Raw genomic sequence first — 21,802 nt, 5'->3', positions numbered from 1 at the left:
ATTAGAGAGAAAGGCAATTACATTCACTGAGTGAGTATTTTACATAATCAAATGATACACACCAAGACACTGAACGGCATTTTATTTCATTTAATGTTAGAGCTGAGCTCTTATGTCAGAGTGAGCCCACTGATAGGAATTGGGAAATCCTGACCTTTTAATATTGGGTTCCACTACTGAGGAGATGAACAGTTCTCAGCAACTTTAGGTTATCTTATTGTTTCAAATAGGTATTGGTAGAATGGAGACGTGAGTGTTACCCACATAATTCACAGGGATGCTATGAATACAATTAAAAGTCACTAATCAGCATAGCACTTGAGGCATATTAATTCTTTAATTAATATCAATATACTATTATTTCTCTTTAATGGATTTCTCCCTTTCCTGCATAAAGATGACTGAAGGAGACTTGCTTTTGCAGGGAGCTCATATCTTTTATTTTTAAAAGCTCAGTATATTTGTGCTGTATCTCCTGATTCCTGAAGTACAGGAGGGAACCACTCTACACAGAAATTGAGGGACAAAGCAAGCAGCGGATTTACAAAGGTAGCTTTTCTTCTCATATCAACAAGTCAGTCATGCAAAAACTAGCACCCCTGATGATATTGTGTGAATAAACTGCTCACAGGCTGTCACAGGTTGCCTCTGTGGGCAGAGCGCGATGTGGACAGGCAGAAGGCGGGGATGGAGCAGGTTGCCCATGTGCCTCTTCATGAGGACATGCTGTTGGTAAGCTGAACTTGAACAGCGAGAAAAAAGAAGGATATGGCTTGAGATGAAAAATTAGTTTCTGGAACATGTTTCTGGGCAGTGCAGATAACTGTGGGGAAGAGCTGGTGAGGAATGATATATCCCTTGACAAGAAATGGGTCTTTTGTTCTGGGAGAGGTGATAACAACGATGATTTAATAGACAAGATTAGTGCTAATGAATTGTGAGCACTTTGGTTTTATTTTAACCAAGGGATTGATTCTCTGAGTTGGCACTGTCCCCGAAACTGGGTGTGCTTAACTGGAGCGGGAGTTGGTTGGAAAATTAGGTTGGTTTGAAATTGCATGAATTCATGTATTTTAAAGCTTGAAAATAACCTAAAAGTGACCAGTGTGCTGATTTAGCAAAACCAGCTTATTATGAACTTAATGTGGCATTTTTAAAATGGCATTTCTTACTAATTTGACTCCAGGAAATAAACATTCAGCTAATATTAAGTCTTTTTCTTCTGCTTCTTACTGTTCTTCATTTTGGCACTTGTAGGAATAGCAATTGACATGACCATGAAAAAGGGAAGAAGTGGTGGCTGCTAGAAAGTTTTATAATTCAGAATTCCCTGAAGTTACAAAATTCATATTTTACCCACTGTCTTGAAATGCAAGAGACGAGAGGGCAAATATAGACCAAAACCAATCAATAGCTCCCTGTGAATTACTGGTCAAATACACACAAATAAAAAGAAAGATTTCTGCTGGGAGTCAAACAAATAAATACCCAGTATGGTGCAATTATATATAAGTGAAGTAATAAAAAGCAGAATTGGATACTTATCACTTGTCTAAATGCATTTTGGTAACTTTCTTTTTACACAGTACAACAAAATGCCAAAAAAAGAAGACTAATCCACTTGTTAGAGATGCAATTGCTAGCTGTCTAAAACACTATTTTATTCTCTCCCAAATCCTAAGTCTGGATAACTAGAAAAATAAGAAAAATAAGACTTGCTATAGCTGGTGGGAAAGTGTGTATCTCACAATATTTGAAAAACTCAAATGTGCATGTGTCAGCGGGTCTGCCAAATGTATCAGCAGACCATCAACAGGAAGAATTTGCTACACAGAATTTAGTTATGCCACTGATGTGGAAAATGGCTGGGGACCTGTAGAGAGTACTGAAAATGCAACTTTCCCAGCTGTCAAACTGTTGATCTGGAAATATTTAGGTAGAAGTGTCCACTGGTCTTTTTGTGTTCTCTCTGATGAAACCCTGGTGCTTCAAAGCGCTTCCTTCCTACCTTTTAAATATTCATTTCATTCAGAATTTACGCCATTGGCATGTACACCAAACTTCAGTACTGCTGGTACCTTGATGGCCTCATGCTGCCACCAGCTGATTGTGCAGTTTTTACCCTTTTAACATTTCGCTAATTGCTGATGCTCTTCTGATTCCTTTCCCATTCCCACTGGATCACACTTTTGAGAACTGATGCATCAGTGGTGCCAATAACAAAGCAAGCTAGTGCTTGCCACTACTATAATAGTGGCAAAGAAAATAAATGGTTCATCATTCCTTGTAGGTCTTTAAATAGGTACTTTTTTTCTTCTGCAGTAATTGCTTTGATTTTTTTTACTGAGTTCTGTGAAGTTTTGTGCAGTGGGTGTGAATGCAATCCATATTTTTATAATTAATTATTTTTCTTCCACGTTGTCACAGAAGCCTTGAAGCTGTGAAATAAGGTGATTTAAAGCCCGGCATTTGGGAAAATAATTGTATTAGCCCACTTTTATTCTTAATATTACTCCCTTGATGATTCATTTGAGGTGAATTTTTATCTCATGTGCCATATTATAAATGCTACATTACAGATGTGATCGCTTTTGAGCTTTTCTGATTAAATAGTGATTTTCTTTCCCCATTTTATAAGTTACAAAATGCCAGTCAGTTATACTCAAAAAGTATTTGGCTTCTTTTTTAAAGACCTGCCTCCCAGCAGGTGAGACGACTTGCTTTAATGATTCTGGTTTGGATCTGCTTTTCTATATGAATTAATGCAAATAGTGTCACGGTTTAAAGCTGGGCCGGCTATTAAACCTGTGGCAGATGCTCTCTGTTATCCCCCCCCCCCTCCCCCAAAGGGAAAGGGAAAGGGAAAAGGGAGAGAGACTTCCGGGTTGGAAAGTTAAAACAGTTTTAATAAACTATAATAATGGAAAAAAGTATAATAATAATAATAGAAATAATCAAATATATACAAATATATATACAAAACCAAGATTGAGCTCCCCTGAAGTCAGCCACGTCACCACCGGCACTGCAGGGCAGGCTCCGGGAAGGCCCAGCCTGGGCCTAGCGACGGTCGAGAGCTGGATTCAGGGATGCACGGATCGGGATCGGGGGCAGCAGGAAAACAGACGGAGTCCTCCTTGGACACCGGCCATAGCAGAAAGAGGGCGAGACCCTCGTGATCCCCCCGCTTTATACCGAGAATGACGTGTATGGGATGGAATACCCTCGTTGGTCAATTTTGGGTCACCTGCCCTGTCCGCTCCCCCCTGCAGCTGCGACCCCCCTTCGGCTCTTCACTCGTAAGCAGTGAGGAATGCAGCAGTGACCTTGGTTTCTCTAAGACTAAGTACAGCAAGAGCCTTTCTGCAAAACATCCCTACCGGTGCCTCAGCGATAACTACAAACTTCAAGCATTATCAGTCCTGGAAGCAGACACTGTCTGCAAAACATGCAGTTAGTTTCAGAAAGTGCAGTTACTTAGAGGAGACTTAGCTGAAAGTAAAAATCACTGAAAGGAAAATCGGCCTGGTTTAGGCCAAACCAGGACAATAGTCAAGTCACTGCTCAGTGATTAAGTCAGAGATGGTTCACAGGAATGCAGTTTGGGTGGATGTGGTTTGGTGCAGAGCCAAAATGGAAGGGAGATGCTTTAGTACCGAATAGCACGATGTAAATCTCTACAAGCAGAGCCCTGGGGTGGGGATCTTGGGACCCGTGTTAACACCAGCAGGGAAAGGAAAGGAGGAGGTGATTTGGACTATGCAGGCTGGGTGTGTAAGACCAGCCAGACAGTGTCACAGCCCAGACTGCTCTCCTGCACGTTGGCAAATGGAGTGTTTTTTTCAGAAGTGAAACAGGGATCACATGGTCTTTTTTTACATGACGGTGGTGCAAGTGCCATTCGTTCTCCCACTTCTATGTAATAAGCTGGTGGGTAAAGCCAAGGAAATATCAGATTGTTTTCCTCATAGATGTCCATTTGAAACAGATTTCCATCACAAACCAGAGCTGACTGATTGCTCCTCCACTGGGAAGCCAGACTGCGAAAATCTCTGACCCGGAGATCTGCCCTTGCGTAGCAGAAGAGCTGTGCTCACATTGAAATGGGATGCTGTTGACAAAAAGCAGAGCAGCAATAGAAGGCTAGTGTTTGCCTTGCCCATGGTGACAAAGCCACCTCTTCCTTTCTTCCTTTTCATTTCTGTTTTGCAGAGCAGCCACACCTACAGCCTGCATTAAATTTTAATTTCCTGAGGCAGAACCAGAAACCAGAACGGCAGGCTGACAGTCTTGATAGGATGCGCAGGGTGCTCTGCACTCATCGTTTCCTCCTTGCTACAAGTCTGTGAGGCTGCGGAATATCGTCATTGTTACGGAAGAGAGAAGAGATGACAGAGAGATTTATCACACTGGTCTAATGCTCAGGGATATATATAGGTGACGCCATATTTACACACAGATGAATGAACCTATAGATATAAACAATTTCCTGATAGTTTAGATGCCTATTTAAAGATGTGGTCTAAGAATTACAGAAGAATGTGAGACTAAGAAAGTAATGAAGATTTTCGTCCTTGCCAGTCTCATATTTAGGCTGTTACCCAGCTTCATTCTCAGAATTTCAGCTTTCTTGCCTGCTTTCAATGTATTTCTGAATCTGTATGCAGGACCACAGTCAACACATGTGTTCACAAAGGATGATTTCTGGAGATATTTGCCTCTTTCTGTCAGAGGATAAATTTACAGCTTCAGTCTACATATTTGCATGCTAAAAGTATATTTCTGCTCTCATTTACTATAGCGTGTAAATTGCCATCAGCCTCTGTTAGAAGCTTTAGTTAATGTGTACAACAAAGCAGTGTTTCTTTCTTGGTCCCAGTCCCAACCTGAAGTGTTCTTCAGTCTCATACCAGCTTATTAAAGGAATATATTGTTTCCACTGTCCCATCCAATTCAGCTACAGCTGCCAGCCTTAGCACCAAGAGTCAGATCCACTGCAATTATTACTTCAAATAAAGACAAATACAACTTGGGGGGACAGCTTATAATGTTTTTCTCTTACTGTGCAGTAAGAGAAATTTGTTGTTATTGGAGCTGGATGAAATTTTTCCAGGAAAATGTGGGAAGCCTCAATTAAAGTGAATCAAATGTTCTGAAGACATATATCAATTAAGACAAATTTTGTTGGAAATCTGCCTCTTCTTGTCTTGCCTGGAGGACTGTTAAACAGACAGACTCTAGACTCCCTTGCTAGTGGCTTGTTAAGAAGAAAGGGCTCCCAGACTGGCTTTCTGACTCCTTCCCACTTATGCAGACTGCTGGGTTACCCAAGCCAGAAGATCTGTCTCAGTATCAATATCTTCAATATCAATATCTTTATCAATGATCTGGATGAGGGGATCGAGCGCACCCTCAGTAAGTTCACCCTCAGTAAGCTCACGGATGACACCAAATTGGGTGAGAGTGTTGATCTGCTTCAGGGCAGGAAGGCTCTGCAGAGGAGTGTGGACAGGCTGGATCGATGGGCCAAGGCCAACTGTATGAGGTTCAACACGGCTGAGCATCGGGTCCTGCACTTGAGGCACAACCAACCCATGCAACGCTACAGGCTTGGGGAAGAGTGGCTGGAAAGCTGCCCGGCAGAAAAGGACCTGGGGGTGTTGGTCGATGGCCGGCTGAATATGAGCCAGCAGTGTGCCCAGGTGGCCAAGAAGGCCAGCAACATCCTAGCCTGTATCAGAACTAATGTGGCCAGCAGGATGAGGGAAGTGATCACCCTGCTCGGCACGGGTGAGGCCACACCTTGAATACTGTGTTCAGTTCTGGGCCCTTCACTACAAGGAAGACATTGAGGTGCTGGAGAGAGTCCAAGAAGGGCAACGAAGCTGGTGAAGGGTCTGGAGAACAAGTCTTATGAGGAGCAGCTGAGGGAACTGGCATTGTTTAGCCTGGAGAAAAGGAGGCTGAGGGGAGACCTTATTGCTGTCTACAAGTACCTGAAAGGAGGTTGTAGTGAGGAGGGTGTTAGTCTCTTCTCGCAGGTAACAAGCAATAGGACGAGATGAAATGTCCTCAAGTTGCACCACGGGAGGTTTAGATTGGATATCAGGAAGTATTTCTTCACCGAAAGGGTTGTCAAGCACTGGAACAGGCTGCCCAGGGAAGTGGTGGAGTCACCATCCCTGGACGTATTTAAAAGATGAGCAGATGTGGTGCTTAGGGATATGGTTTAGTGGTGGACTTGGTAGTGTTAGGTTAATGGTTGGACTTGATGATCTCAAAGGTCCTTTCCAATCAAAACGATTCTATGATTCTATCTATGCCCACCTCGGTGTCCAGACTGCCGAGCTCTGAAGCTGTCATATTAGCAGGGTGGTGCCTCTCCTACACCCCATGGGAACAAACTCCATAACAGCATGGAAGCTCAGAAGCTCCTGCTGCAAGTCTTCTTCAGGAAATATCCAAAGGAAATACTTAGATTACTATATCCCCAGAAACCCTTTCCGCCTCTCCCCTTGTATCCTAACTTAATAAGAATACTAACAGCAGCAACAACGACAACAACAACAACAACAACAATAATAATAATAATAATAATAATAATAATAATTTTAAGTGAGAAGACTCTTGTGCTCTGACTGTGCTAGTATTTCTACCAGCTTTTCTAGTGCTCGACCACTGAGTTAAACAAAAATTTAAAAAAAGGATAAAAAGCTGGGATTCCCATGGATGTTTTGAGCATTAGCAAACCAAATTTTGAAACACTGTTGCTTAAATTTCCCTCCACCTCCCATTTTCTTTATAAAGAAGCAGGTTGGGAGAGATTCAGAGTAAGATCAGGCCATACGTGTGCCAAGGCAGGACAGGTCAGGAAAGGAAGCAGCACTGAATCCTTTCGTACTGAGCCACTGGAAAAAGCAACTGTTCAGCCATTAGCTCAGCGATATAGATATAGAAAGGACTGTCGCTCTTCAGCTGTAGATTTGGGCATCCACAACAATTGCATCCAACTTATTCCGTCTCATCTTCTTGACCAATAACACAACCTACCTCTGGCAGGAAGTCTGTAGCAGTGCAGGATGTGCAGCCAGGGAAGTCTTCCTGACAGACACCAGTAAGACCATTGATAGCTATTGTATACAATTAATATCTGCTGTATTTTGTTGTATTCTTAATATATAAATAGTGATTTAAGAAGCCCTTAAAGACGTGGCAGCTGGGAAGTAGTGCATGTGAGGAAGTATGTGTGCTGTCAGTATTACTCCTTCGTATCTGCTCCGGTTCACATCAGGAGACAAGACACCTGATGACATAGGCTCCGGGTGCAGCCCTAAAGTTAATGATCCCTCCTTAGTACAACGTTGCTTTCAAAGGTGATCTTCTTTGCTGTCACTGGGGTCTCTCCCTTGTTCGTGACAGTTTGACATTCTCCTTCTCCCTGCACCTCCATTAAGCTAAGCACTGTTACCACAAATAACATCACTGTGTCACATTAAAATTAAAAAAAAAAGAGTAAATGTTGAAGACTTGACAGACAATTTTACAGAATAAATTTAAATGTCTGGGGTGAGATAGAATGATAGTAGCTGACAACTGAAGTTCCTTCTTTGTGGTTTCTCTGAATCAACTTGATAAACTCAGCTGTAAACAAAGAAGATAACAGTTATCTCAGTTTTATAACAGATCTTAACATTTATCGTGACTATAATTGGAATTTGAAAAACAAGGTGCTGAATCTAAGGGTGGCAATAATATCTCATTATTCATATTCTGAAATAAAATTCTGTCATGACAAAAATATTGCTCTTTGGTGGCAGTTACAATGAATAAAGAACAGTGAATCATTGACAGTACTTCCCAGAAAATTTAAACAAAGAGAAAACAGGCAGAATTAGAGTTTGTTATTGTTTTCACATGATGAGATCATAAAATCCCATTCTTGGGCAGACAGGCACAAGGAGTACATCCTCTCTGACAGGTGTATTTGTGCCAGGTACTCTGCCTGGAGGATGATTTGAGGAAGGCCTAACCTAGCAATATCTGCTGTTCTTCCGGCTGCTCTCCCAAGTCCTGGACTGCCGTACAGTGCACTGGCTTACTCAGAGCTTTGGCTTATTCACAACACTGAACTTGGATTAAGTAATGGGTTTTCCCCTTTTTTCTTTAGAGGCATAGCCTTCCCCAGGATCTGAGGGCTGTATCAAACCTCTTTCTGCTGAGAGAATGGTAGAACTTTTCTAACATAGTGCTCAGAGTGCTGTGCATTTCAGAAAACAGAAAGATCCAAAAGCTCTACTAAGGGAACATGTTCCACTCCACATGCTAAGAAAAGGAGGGGCCACGAATGTGTGGCACATAGACAAAGTACTGATGGAAGCCCCTCAGTTCCTGTGGTGATGAGTGCGGCACAAGAAGTGCCATGCAAGAGAACACTAAAGAATCTTGGCTTTTGGTTATCTGCCTGCTTGTATTCAAATTAATTTATTTTAAAAGGCTGCCAGCTGAGAACTAGCCGTATGTATGTCCTAGCCTGCATCCTTACAGTGATGTGAGCCAATGGAGGTTACTTTGTGACCAGCTCTGTGTCTGATCGCTACAGTTTGTGTGCCAACTCAATTCCTTATCAATATATGAGAGTAAGATGTGTTAAACAGAGGGGATTTTTGAGCAGCTTTTCTTCCTTTAGGTTTCACTGATATGCTGGTATTTATTAACTTAGAGACAGCAACACAAAAAGATATAAAAAAAAGGCACAGGGAAACTGCTTATGGTTATTTAATTTTAATTATTCCTATATTTATAACTGCCTTAAAGCACCTCCTTCTTACTTCAGGATCCCTAACCTAAAGGGCTCCTCACTCTTTCCATGTCTCCTTGCAGTAGATCTTGTTCTTGTTAAAGAAGAAGGTGTCATTTACATGAAACTGAACATTAACCAAAAGCTTCTTCAGAAGGGGTTGAGGAACAGAAACAGAAAATTAGGGAAGTTTTCATTATTTGCCTTTTTCCTAGATTATGCGTTGTAACATACTGCATTTGCTGCTTAATATCTTTCCTCTCTTTTTAATGTGAATAGATGATGGTCTGTTTTCCTGGAGCTAAATGTAAAATCAATTAAGTGATTAGAAGCAAGATATGCACTGCAGTTAAAGGAAGGAACTCAGCTCTTGTAAGACCGGGATAAGTCAGAAATGCTATCTTAGTTTTTCCTCTGCTGACTGAACAAAAAATATTCACCAAATGTTTATCAACCCTTCTGTAGCAGTCAAAATGTACATGCGAATGTGATGCCCTGATCATACTAGGGACTTCCCAAAACAGAAAAGACAAGCTCTAGAGGACTCGGATTCTTTCCAGCTGACTTCAGACATAAGCCTGGTGTCCTTGGGCTACCCCTGTAATCAGTGGGAAAAAGAGGGAATCTCTAGAGATCAGGTAGCACACCTATGATAAGGACTGTGTGCTTACTACACAGCCATCCTAGAGAAACTACTCTTCTAACCCAAAGCAAAGCACATTAATAAAGTGCCTGAAGGTAGTCAGGGCAAAGCTAGGTCTAAGAGGCTCAATTGTAGTAAGTTGCTGAGTTCTTGTCCAGTTGTATTTATGACTAATGCTCTAGAAAGCAAACCAAAACCTCTTTATTTCTTTTTTCCAAGGCTTCTCTTAGATTTGGTGTATGGGTGAGAAACAACAGTACAAAGAAAAGGTTTTTTCGTGTATGCTCATTCTGCGTGGGGAATCACTTAAATCACGCTGCTATCTTACGTTCCTTCCGGAAGAACTGATTGTAAGGAAATTTTTGTGGGGAAAAAAGTTCAAACTGAAAACAACTATCCGTCCTCGGTTAAAATGACAGAGAGACTATAAGCTTGATTTGCTCTGCACTACATTCTTCACGTTACTGTTCAGCTTTTTGCTCCATCTTTTGGGCCTGGAAAGCTTGCAAAATAACTTGCATGCCAATTAGGAAGGTAAGCTCAAAATGAGCTAGTAAAGATTCAACAGAGTGTGCAGTGTTTCGGTCCAACTTGTTTAATTTATTTTAGCATTTTAGAAATGTTTGCAATTTAAAAATGGTGTACATCATACTAAGAGGAATACTTGGTTTCACTGAAAATGTTAGTAGGCATCTACATGTGATTGAAAACATTGTGCTTCAGCACCACAGTTTTAAATTAACTTGTTTATTTACAGAAAATAGGAGGAGCTGATTGGGTGAAACCTTTTGAGTAGCTGATTTTATTCACCAAGGATGGTACCAGAGTGGAGGACATTCTGCAGAAAACTGGCTGAAAAGTATTTGAGTATTTCTAACAAAAACAAAAGATGTAACTTTTCTCGGATGTAACTGAGAGGTTTTAGTCTACAGCAAAGTCAGGCAGAGGGAAGAGTGTAATTGGAAATCTGTCCAATTCCAGTGAGACAACTAGCTATAGAAGGTGTACATGTGCAAGGTAAGCATGTAAAAAATGAAGGTTTTTGTGTAGCTCAGAGGAAAGCCTCATTAATGCCTAAATAAATAAAAAAGAAACACTATTTTAAGCTTCTCATCCCATGCAGAGTGCCTCATGCACACAGATACACATACACGATCACTGTAGTGTCTAAGGTTATATACAGCAAAGACTTATGCCTGTTCTTAACTCCAAAATGTGTTCGTTTTTCATTCAGTGAAGTTCTTCATGTGCTGAAGGTTAAATTTTGTTATGATTGAAGCTTAATGGTGAGTGCTAAAACTTTGATGTTTCTTTGCTTCATAAACCTGAAAAAAAGACTTATAAAATCATCTCTGAAACAGAACAGTGTTTGAAGTTAAAAATAGGGAGGATTTGGAGATCGTTTGTTGTAATCTATAACAAGTTTGACTGCTGAACTTTGGATTCTACCAATGTATGAGTCCAAATTTGCAACAGCCTTTTTCCAATAACAGCTGTTGCCCCACATATTAACATATTATTGTTAAATACTATGAAACTTTGGGTTATTTGGTCTGGTGAAATCCTTGTTTAGTAATTAGTGCTTATCTCTATTTAGAAAAGTTGGTAACTATTTTTTTTTCTAAATCTTCCACTAAATTAAGTATTGTGAACCTCAAATAATGAGGTTGTGAGAAAGAGGGAAGGAAAACAGAGGAAATTCTCCATGGGACAAATATCTTCTCAAACTTTATTCTTCAACACTTCTTTTATTGTGTGTAGCCCCAGTTTAGAGAGCCAATCAGTTAGCTGCTGTAACAAAAAGTTTGCAGAATCATGGAATGATTTAGTTTGGAAGTGACTTCTTGAGTTCATCTAATCCAAACCCCCAGCTCAAGCAGAGTCAGCTAAGGCAGGTTGCCCAGTTGGGATTTTAGTATCTTCCCAAATGAAGATTCCACAGCCTCTCTGGACAACCTATTCCAATATTTGACAACCCTCACATTGAAGTAGTATTTCTTTGTGTTCAGATGGAATTCCTATGTTTTACTTTGTGCCCATTGCCTCTTGTTTGGTCACTGGGCACCACTGATAAGAGTCTGTCTCCCTCTTCTTCATTTCTGCCTGTCAGGTATTTATACACATTGATGAGATCCCCCTGAGCCTTCTCTTCTCCAGGCTGAACAGTCCCAGCTCTCCCAGACTCTTCTCATATGAAAAAATGCTCCAATCCTTTAATAATTTTTGTGGCCCTGCACTGGACTCTTTCTTGTACTGAGGAGCCCAGAACTGGATGCAGCACTCCAGATGTGGCCTCACCAGAGCTGAGAAGAGAGGAAGGATCACCCCCCATGACCTGCTGGCAACACTCCTCTTAATGCAGCTCAGGATGCTGTTGGCCTACTTTGCTGCAAGGGCACATTGCTGGCTTATGGTCAACTTGGTGTTCATCAGGAACCCAAGATCCTTTTCTGCAAAGCTGCTTTCAGTCAGTCAGTCCCAGTGTGTACTGGTGCATGGGGTTCTTCCTCCTCAGGTGCACATTTCACCTTGTTGAACTTAAGGAGATTCCCCTTTGTAAATCTGTTCTGATTACTCCAATTACATTCTTGTCCTTCATGTGTTGGAAATTATTTCCAGGATTAGTTGCTTCATCTGTTCCTAGGGATTGAGGTGAGGCTGACCAGCCTGTAGTTCTACTAATTTTCTACTCATTGGGATGGACCATAAGTTGCAAATATACCAAGTTTTTCAAGTTGAAGACTGAGCTCTGGACTTACACACCAAATTTGGTCCATGTTTTCAGTCCACTATTCCCAATTAACTTTTTCCTTGTCCTCTTCTTTCCTAAGAACTTACTTTTCTTGGTGAGCTGTTTCCTGTATTAGTAGTGGGGCACTTGTTTGTGTGAGCAGTTTCCTCGAGTTCTTCACATATGCTGTCTGTTGCTTGCTTTAATCGGATGTGTTTGAGACAAGCAAGGGAAAAGGGAGACTAGTTGGCACTATACAAATAATTGTTAGTGCTGTAGTGCCACGTGTATATGAAGTGATAAAAATTGGCAGTTATAATAACACAAAATGATAATGAAGAACTTGGCAAACATTTGCTAAGTACGAGTATAGCCAGTCACAGCACATCTCCAGAACAGCTAAATGGATTTTAGAGACTGCATTCAGCTGAGAATATCAGCAAATCTGAAGCGCCTTCTATATATGCTCTTATTCACTCAAGCAGAATAGAGATCTCGTGTAATTGTGATGTACCTACTGCAAAGAAGGCTATACATAGAACAGGAAATAGTGGAGACTTTTCTTTAATCCCCTCAACAAAATATATATGAAAGACAAAAAACTTGGAAAAAAAAACTGGTGAAGAATGAAGCTGACTTTGGACTCAGAGAGTAAAACTGAGTGAACTTTGTGAAAAGCTGCCATGTTTTTTGTTACAGCATAACAACTAAAATGAGCTTTGATGATATTGCATCCTGCTGAAAATCCTAAACAAATAGACTGAGACATGAGCCTATTTTGCATTCATTTGCAAGTCTTAATTTATCATTGGTCTAATAATATTTGAGAAAACAGACTTTATCAGGAGACTGTGCCATTAAGTCTACAAGTATACGAGCAAATGAGCCAGAAATGTAATTAATTTTCTTCTGAAAAACAAATTACCAGAAAGCACTTTAAGAGATGGACCACTTGAAAAAATGGATCAGTTAATATATGGGAATAAAAATGTTGTTAGAGTGCTAGTAATTGCTAGCAGCATGGCTGTGTGGTATTTCTAATTTCAGTCATTCATAGTGCACCAAAAATTCATCCTACTTGTCTGAAATTTTCTAGGCCTCAAGCAAATGTTTCTGAAGGGTCACTTATTGTCTCAAAAATTATCTCCTGCAGTGGTCTTCCTTGGAATAAGTTCATCCACCCCTTGTCTACAAGATTTGGAGAAGTATCATTGATCATGGGATAGAGAGCAGAGCTGGGGCATGAGGAGCTGAGGAAGAGAACTAATTGCAGTCTTCCACTACCCAAGGGTGTGGTGGTGGTGGCATAAATATGGCAGTATCTACAGATGGCAAAAAATGCTTTTTAAAAGAGATGTACACTGAAAGGATGAGTGACAAGAGTGACATGATGCAGCAAGAGAAAGCCCAACTGGATATAAGTAAAAAGTGTCTTCAAAACTCAATGAGTGACTGGAACATGCTTCTTGGAAGGCTATGGAATTTCCACCCCTGGAGATTTTCAAAACTGCCCTGGACAAGGCCCTGGGAAGCCTGACCTAAGTTTGAAATTAGCCCTGCTTCGAGCAGGAGGTTGGACTCGTTGACCTCCAGAGAATCATAGAATCGTTTTGGTTGGAAAGGACCTTTAAGATCATCGAGTCCAACCGTTAACCTAGCCCTGCCAAGTCCACCACTAAACCATGTACCTAAGCTCCACATCTACACATCTTTTAAACATCTCCAGAGATGGTGACTCAACCACTTCCCTGGGCAGCCTGTTCCAATGTTTGAAAACCCTTTCAGTGAAGAAATTTGTCCTTATATCCAATCTAAACCTCCCCGGGCACAACTTGAGGCCGTTTCCTGTCATCCTATCATTTGTTACTTGGGAGAAGAGCCAGACACCTATCTTGCTACAGCCTCCTTTCAGGTACTTGTAGACAGCAATAAGGTCTCCCCTCAGCCTCCTTTTCTCCAGACTAAACCACCCCAGTTCCCTCAGCTGCTCCTCATAAGACTTGTTCTCCAAACCCTTCACCAGCTTCGTTGCCCTTCTTGGACTCACTCCAGCACCTCAATGTCTTTCTTGTAGGGAGGGATCCAGAACTGGACACAGTATTCAAGGTGTGGTCTCACCCGTGCCGAGTACAGGGGGACGATCACTTCCCTCATCCTGCTGGCCACACTAGTTCTGATACAAGCCAGGATGCTGTTTGCCTTCTTTGCCACCTGGGTACACTGCTGGCTCATATTCAGCCGGCCATTGACCAACACTCCAGGTCCTTTTCTGCCGGGCAGCTTTCCAGCCACTCTTCCCCAAGCCTGTAGCGTTGCATGGGGTGGTTGTGCCCCAAGTGCAGGACCCAACACTTAGGCTTGTTGAACCTCAAAAAGTCATTCCATTCAAAATTATTCTACACATCTGTCTTAATGTTCAGTGTACACTACTCAGACACAATGTAAAATATGTATAACTCATGTGACTGTGGGCCATATGCAAACCCTGGCTATAAACTCTTCACCGCCAGCCTAGAGAAACACAAAACAGTCTAACCAGTAAGAACTCTTTCTAATTTCGTAGATAACCGCCAACATATAATCACGTTTTCTCTACCATACTAGAGAAGACACAATGATTAAGGATAAGCAAAATATCTACAGTTATTACCATAACCCACTTCTCAAATGACCTCATCCTCTGCTAGCGTGTTCAAAATCAGAGAAAGAAATAAAGAAGCTTCCTTTAGAGGAAGCAAAGCATTGATTGATTAGAGCTGGATGAAGGAGTAAAGAGAAGCTGCTCTAAGGCAAACTATCTCAAATGATCAGGACTCACAAAGAACTTGAACAGTTCAGAACAGCATTGGTCAATAACCTGTAGTTTATGCATGTAAAAATACATTAATGAGGTTTACTTCATGAGGTGAAAGCAAAGTGCACAGTAAAACAAGAAACAGCAGTTATTTGTTTTGCATTTTGCTTTTATATGTTTAGTCCATTACCGTTCTGTGCTGCCTGCCTGTTGCATGGTTGTGTTGCTCATGATGAGCTGAGCCAAATGCTGTGGCAGTGCACATGCAAATGATGAGCATTTGTTTTGTCTTTCAGATCAGAAAGTTTTTGTGGCCTTATCTCCTCAACCTCCTGGAGGGAGAAAAAGACTTTTCCTCCGTGTGTGGATGAATACTAAACTGTCTCTAATTAACAAGCCTTAGCTGATTGGGAGCTAATATTAGTTGGTGTTGGTTATATGAATATACACCATGCTAATAAGTCTGTAATATGTCTCTTACTACCTTTGTTGAGACAGAAATTCTGGGCATCTTTCAACTTCATTTCAGGCTATTTTTTATTTAGCCATTTTTCTTAGCTGTCCCGTTTGGTCACATCAGAGCTAAACAGAATTTCAGAAGGTATTTCAAATAAGCATAAACAACTTAATTCTTTATAGAAGAGTTTTCCTGTTCTCAAAAGTTTTTTTACATAATCTTGAAAGATATTTTTATGTATTTATAAAGAAATAAAGGAAGTAATCATCCTTCATTTGTAACAGCATTTGGAGAAATTACTCTTGTCTTTCTGAGTTTGGAAATAAATGTATTTCCATTTCTTTGCAACAATAGACTTCTACTAAATATTTCACAAGCATAAATTGCAAATCCCAGTAACCAATGCTTATCCATTTTCCAAAAGGACAAGAGAAATCTATAGAAATATAGGCAAAACAGACATTATGAAGGAACATTTCCAACATTCCTTCATAACATTGCATACTTGTGTTCAAGAAGTTCATAAATCTTGTGGGTTTGTCTCTTGAGGCTCTTTGCTGGCAGAACACAAAAACTTGACATTACTTTGATTAGCTTGAACATCTCATTTTATAAAATACGTAATTCAAAGATAAGTATTTGCTATTCTCAGCCACAGTGGGTATAATAGTTTTCAGTGTACCTTTTCAGCACAGGCAGGTTTCTAATGATCTGATGTATGAATGAATGAAGTTGTTATTTTTGGCACCCATACTATACTATAACCTATACCAGCCTATACTATACCTATATTATATTCCACCATACCTATATTAGGGAGTTTTGGACCTATATTTTTCTTCAGTTTCTCTGATATCTGGTACACACTGCTTGTCATAAGTTACATACAAACTACCAATTGATTTTTTTTTCTTGCTCAGTTTTTTGTTTCTTTCAGGTAAATAAGTGTAATAAGCCTGTGCACTATACTTTTGCAATGCGATTTGCTTTACAAAGGAAAGACAAAATGCCAATTTTCTATCCCAGCAAAATATAAATCCCTTTGTATATAAACTCAGCTTGTACAAACTACAAGCCTGTTGGATATGAGATCCTAGTTACTTGGAACATTAATCTTAGTAAATGTTATATTATCAGCACTTAGGTACCTGGTGATTTCTTTACACTTGTGTAACGCAGAGAGTACAGTAGAGTTTTCTCTGCGCCCAAAAACTTTGAGGACAAGCAGAAGAACTGAGAAAGCTCCTGAAGCAGTGCTTCCATTGGAAGGATGAGAGGGCAATGCAGCTGGGCAGCCACATCCCAATTTCGTTCTGCCTCATCTGCATCTGCGTTTGCTGTGCCTTATCTAGTGTTGTGAGTGTGCTGCCCTGACCATTTCATCTCGTATTTCCTAGAGAGACTTTAATAGCATTTTCCATTGTTCGCTTTCCAGAGGCAGTTTTGATGCATTCTTATTTTGTGCAAGCCTTAAGAGCTCTGCAGAAACCAGTCTTGTCTCAGTATGCTCATGACATTCACTGGGCCTCTTTTTTGTGCAAATACAGCTGCGGCATTGATTTCCTCTGTTTAGTAATGTGGCAAGATGACTCCTTCAAATTAGGAGTTGTGTTGTGTAGAACTATACATAATGTAAAAACAGACTAAATCCAAAAACTATTTTGCTGGTAAAAATTTGTTTCCTTTATATGAAAGCCAAGCAGATTCAGCTCTGTTAACGTGATGCTTTGTTTTGACTGCAAAGTTAGGAACCAAGGCACTGTTAAAGTTCTCTGCTTTGCACTGTTCTGGGACATCTACATCTACACTGGGAAAATCTACAGTCAGTAGGGGCTTCGTGTCACTAAAAAAATTACCTCCTTCCTTTAATGCTACCAGGAGAAAACTGGAAAAAAATCCTTCTTTAAATTTCTAATTAGGAGCTACCAAGACTTAATCATTTACCATATTTGGTACAGAGCAGAGGTGTTATCTGAATGTCTGAACTGTGCATATCTTGCTTTAACTGATTACCTCAGATTTATGAAGTTTAGTTTGGGCTTAATGATGACATTTTTGTAATTGTTTTCATTCTTAAATTAAAGTAATCTATAAAATATCCATCATGATGTTCTTTTCCCCAGGTAATAAATATGAAACAAGAACTCTGGATAGTGGGTGTCTCATCTAGCAGGATTTCAAAGAGAAATTACCCTAGCTAACTAAGATGAAGGAATGCAAAGGCGAAAAATGATCTTAATAATTCATCTGTAACTGCTTTTGTGAAGAGACAGAGCTACTAATAATAAATACAAATATGACATAAATACAAAAAGTAGATATTATTGAAACAAATATACAGATATGAATACAGAAACAGATATAACTTATTCAGAAAGTGCTTTGTTTAAATTTGTTTCCATGGCAGATTTTGTTCAATGGTAGTTTATCTTCCAGTTTGAATATAATAAAAAAATGCAATTTGCTGTTGCTAGGGGCATTATTATTTTATCTTAATTTGTAGAAAGCTGATTCTAATATGTTAAAACTTTTCTTCGAGCAAGAAGCAGCAGAGACTATCTCTGTACTTAAAACAGTTTTTCTATGTCTGGTTTATGACATTATTTAAAAAACACACAAAAAAAAAGAAACAAAGAAAAGAAATTTACTCCAAGTCATTTATTTTTTCATTTCAAGGAGGATTAAAATTTTGTCTTTACAGTAACTTAGTAATGTATTATTAGTATTCAATATCAGTCACAATGCTATAATTCATTCAGTAGTTATTTCTCAGTTACCTGGTTAACACAAAAATGCCAAACAACCTCTGATTTTACTTCAAAAACCAATCAGCCGTTTTGTATGTCGTTTGCCTTTGAGCAGATAAGAAGCTTACAAAAGTAAAATTACAGTGCTTACTCAGAAAACTAATCTCCACTGGGCTGATCTGCCACCAGCCCCTCCCCAACCTGCAGCAATATTTTCAAAGATTCATTTTTCCTGTGGCCAATATTTCACGTGCTGTCAATTTCAATTCTTAGACCAATAAGTCAAAACCACTTATTTCTTGAAATATTGAGAAAGCAAGAAGCTAAAAGGGAATACTTCATTTCCTGGGTGAAGAAAGACTACTGGATTTGTGCAAGGGAACGAGAGGACACGACTGCTTGTGACCATGAAAAACAAAACTGGTCAGGAGGTGGTACACCAAGTCCTGTGAGTCCTTAATGCAGAGCAGGAAAAACAGTGTTTGTTACCCAGCTGCACAGCAGGACCTGGAGCAACTCCTGCTCTGCATTCAATAGCTTAAAAATTTGTAGCTGCAGGAGCTACTTAGTGGAGTGGCCATCAGCTCCAGAGACCTTCTACTATTTGCCATGTCCAAGCTCTCGTCTAGGTATTAACAAATAATTTCACTGGGACAAATTCACTTACCTTCCAGAAAATCTCTTGGAATGGTCTTGTTTGCAGCACCTTTAATCACATCATGGTCTAATCCAGATCAGAGAAATGCCATCCACGCAGGTTTGACCCAGCTGGTTCAACTGTTCAGGGAAAACAGCATTCTCCACGGCTGTATGCATATGAGTAGCTTAATGATGTGTGTCAGATTAATATAATTTAGAGTGAGTGAAAAAGTCTGCTGATGTACTGAACATATCCATCCACAGCATCTCTTCTTTCAAACTGGACCTATGCAGCTCATACCTTAACTACACCAGTATACGGAACACTTCTGACAGGATTAGCAGAGTTACCACAGGTGTATATCAACACAGCTGAAAGAAAAGTCTGACTTCTCATGAAAGAGGAGAACATCAGAGAGAATATACAGAGCTCCCCAAGAGCTACGTCCAAGTGTGCATCATTCTAGCTTCAATGTCTAAATAAAACTGGCATGTGCCCCATTCACAGGTTATGACAGCTTCAGGAAGGCTGATGAGTGCAAACATTAGCCGTACTTCTGAATCTCTGCAGGTTTGTTTGGTTTTTTTTTTGTCTGTTTGGGTCCAAAACATTTTGTTCGAGCGGTAGAGACATCTCTGAAAGCCTTGTAGCTCTGTTTTTAGGGATTGCACTTATCTTAATATGTTTACCTGAGAGGCAAGATGACCAATCATTCACTAACAGGTCTGACATGTCCCAGGACAAAACCCATCTCTCGTCATCCCAGACTGGATTCCCAGAGATGCCAAATGAAATCCTAGAAAGTCCTGGAGCAGTGAATGGGTGGAGGTCGGTTGAGTCCTGGAGGAAAGCTTTATATATCTCCATAAGCTTCCTTGCTCCTCCCTGAGTGTCTGCTCTCCAGTGACTCTTAAGCTAGAGGGATCTCTAGTCTGACCTATTGTGGTTTGACTTTTTGATCTCTCTTTTAAATCATTCACAATTCACAGATGCACCAAAAGCTTGCATGGGAGACAACAAAGGACCACCATTCCCTAGTCACAAGCACAGGAAACCAGAGTGCATCAGCAGAAACACATGCTTGGAATGAAAACCCAGTTCCATCAAGTGTTATCACTCGCCTGGATGTGGACAAGATTTCATATTTATTTCTAGATTGTTCTGATGGCTCTTTTATGTAGACTAGACATTCAAGGGTACACTTTGAAACACACATTAGTTTCCTGGAAATGGGAATAGTTCTTGAATTTAAAAGCAAGTTCACAGCAGCCAGTCTTTACCCTGCCTTCACCCTCTGCCTCATGATGGCTGAATCACTGAAGAAATGACTCAGGACATTTTCCTTCTCAAGAGCAGAATTGCATCAAAACCATTTTTACTGACATGTAATCATATGATTCTAGACACCAGGAGAGCTCTTTAGACTAGACAAAGTATTTCATGTATACATTTAAGTAGAGTTTTCAATCTGTAACTTTTCATTTTAGATCTTTTTTTTTGTACAAAAAGGAAACAGACAAAATCTACACTTTACTCCAGCAGTAACTGAAGGAAAAAATAACATCTCTCATTACATCTGCTCCATGCTAGAACTACTTCATTTAAAATAACATCTGTGTCAAAAAAGAAAAAAAAATCTTAAATATAACTACATATTTAAGCTTTTCTTTTGTAATTGCTCCAGGCTCAGTAATGAACAACATTCAGAGTAATATGAATATAACTGAAGCCTTCTCTTTTTTAACATGTGTTATGAAATTCTGAGTCTCTGGAGGTCAGCAGACACTATGTGCCACCTACTTTACTCTTTTGCTTCAAAGATTTGACTTATTGAGAAGTAAGCTTAATGCAAATAAAATGGCTTTCCCCTCCCAGCATTTGGCAGGCGCACAGAAATGCAACAGAAGAGCACAGTACCTAGAGACACATCTCAGAACTGTGTTCGGAAAGAATAGAAAGCATTTAAATTCAAAATGAACCATCTGTGACAAACCCTAAGCAGTGCCTCATTTCAGAAACTGCAAGTCTGGGAATGCAAGTGAAATTGTATGTAACTGTCAATTAAAATAATCTAATATAGACTTTTCTGCCTTTGGGGGGAGGGTGGGCACAGATTTTCTGGAAGCCCACTCTTTTTCATTTCCTTAGCATATATTTTACAGCTCAGAACTGAATCACATCTGCAGCCAACATACATTACACACTTCATGGGAGAAAAGGTGATGGAAGAGGAACCATCATTGTGGATCACCTCTCAGCAGTTCATATCCACAGCTGGTATAAGCTAATATAACTTCACATCAAAATTAATTCTAAAACAATTTCTAATAGAAGAGTGACTTCATATTAAAAATAAGGTATTCACCATTCCCCATTTGGGAAATCTGAAATACTGTATGTTAAACAGTTGCATTCAGAAATGAAAACCAGAGAGTTTCTGTCAGTTTATTCAGATCAGAAATAAACAGAGCAATGGTGGCATAGCCAAGGTAAGTAGAAACACATGGAAATTCCTGCGTTCACAAGCACTATATATGCACTCTACATTGGCTGGCTACACCTTTGGATTTACAGGCTTTAAATCAGATCAGTATTTTGTCCTCGGAGTATTCAACAGGCAGTTCTGGGAAAGGGTCCAGAAGTATTCAGTCAGTAACCATGAAGACTCTGTCATTTTAGAAGATATAAGTTGCAGACTGAAAAAATATGTATTGTTAGGAAGTAAAATTACAGTTTTATTTCTTATTGAATTTGGAGCTACACTGCAAGCTGTAGAAAATACTCAGCTAATAGAACATTGTGTATATTTAGTGAATCTGGAAAATACCTCCAGGACAGCAGTTCTCAATCCTGCCAGGATACTTTCCATAGGCACGGAGCTACAGTTGTATGTGAGTGAATACCAAAAGTGTTTGAAGGCCTTCCATTTTATTGCTGCTATTTAGTAAACCATTTTGTCAACTGAGTAAGTATATGGTTATTTAGAAATGTAT

The 21,802-nt window shown here is 39.9% G+C and overlaps 1 protein-coding gene across 2 annotated transcripts in view; it reads left to right on the top strand.

The window, feature by feature from the left end:
* The window catches only part of STK32B (serine/threonine kinase 32B), a 153,994-nt gene that overhangs the window by 40,230 nt on the left and 91,962 nt on the right, over positions 1 to 21,802 (top strand). The gene's annotated exons all lie outside the window — the stretch shown is intronic.

This window comes from Nyctibius grandis, chromosome 6 (assembly GCF_013368605.1).
Source record: "Nyctibius grandis isolate bNycGra1 chromosome 6, bNycGra1.pri, whole genome shotgun sequence".
Taxonomy (NCBI): domain Eukaryota; kingdom Metazoa; phylum Chordata; class Aves; order Nyctibiiformes; family Nyctibiidae; genus Nyctibius; species Nyctibius grandis.
The sequence above is the reverse complement of the archived record's forward strand: the minus strand, read 5'-3'. Positions and strand labels throughout refer to the sequence as shown.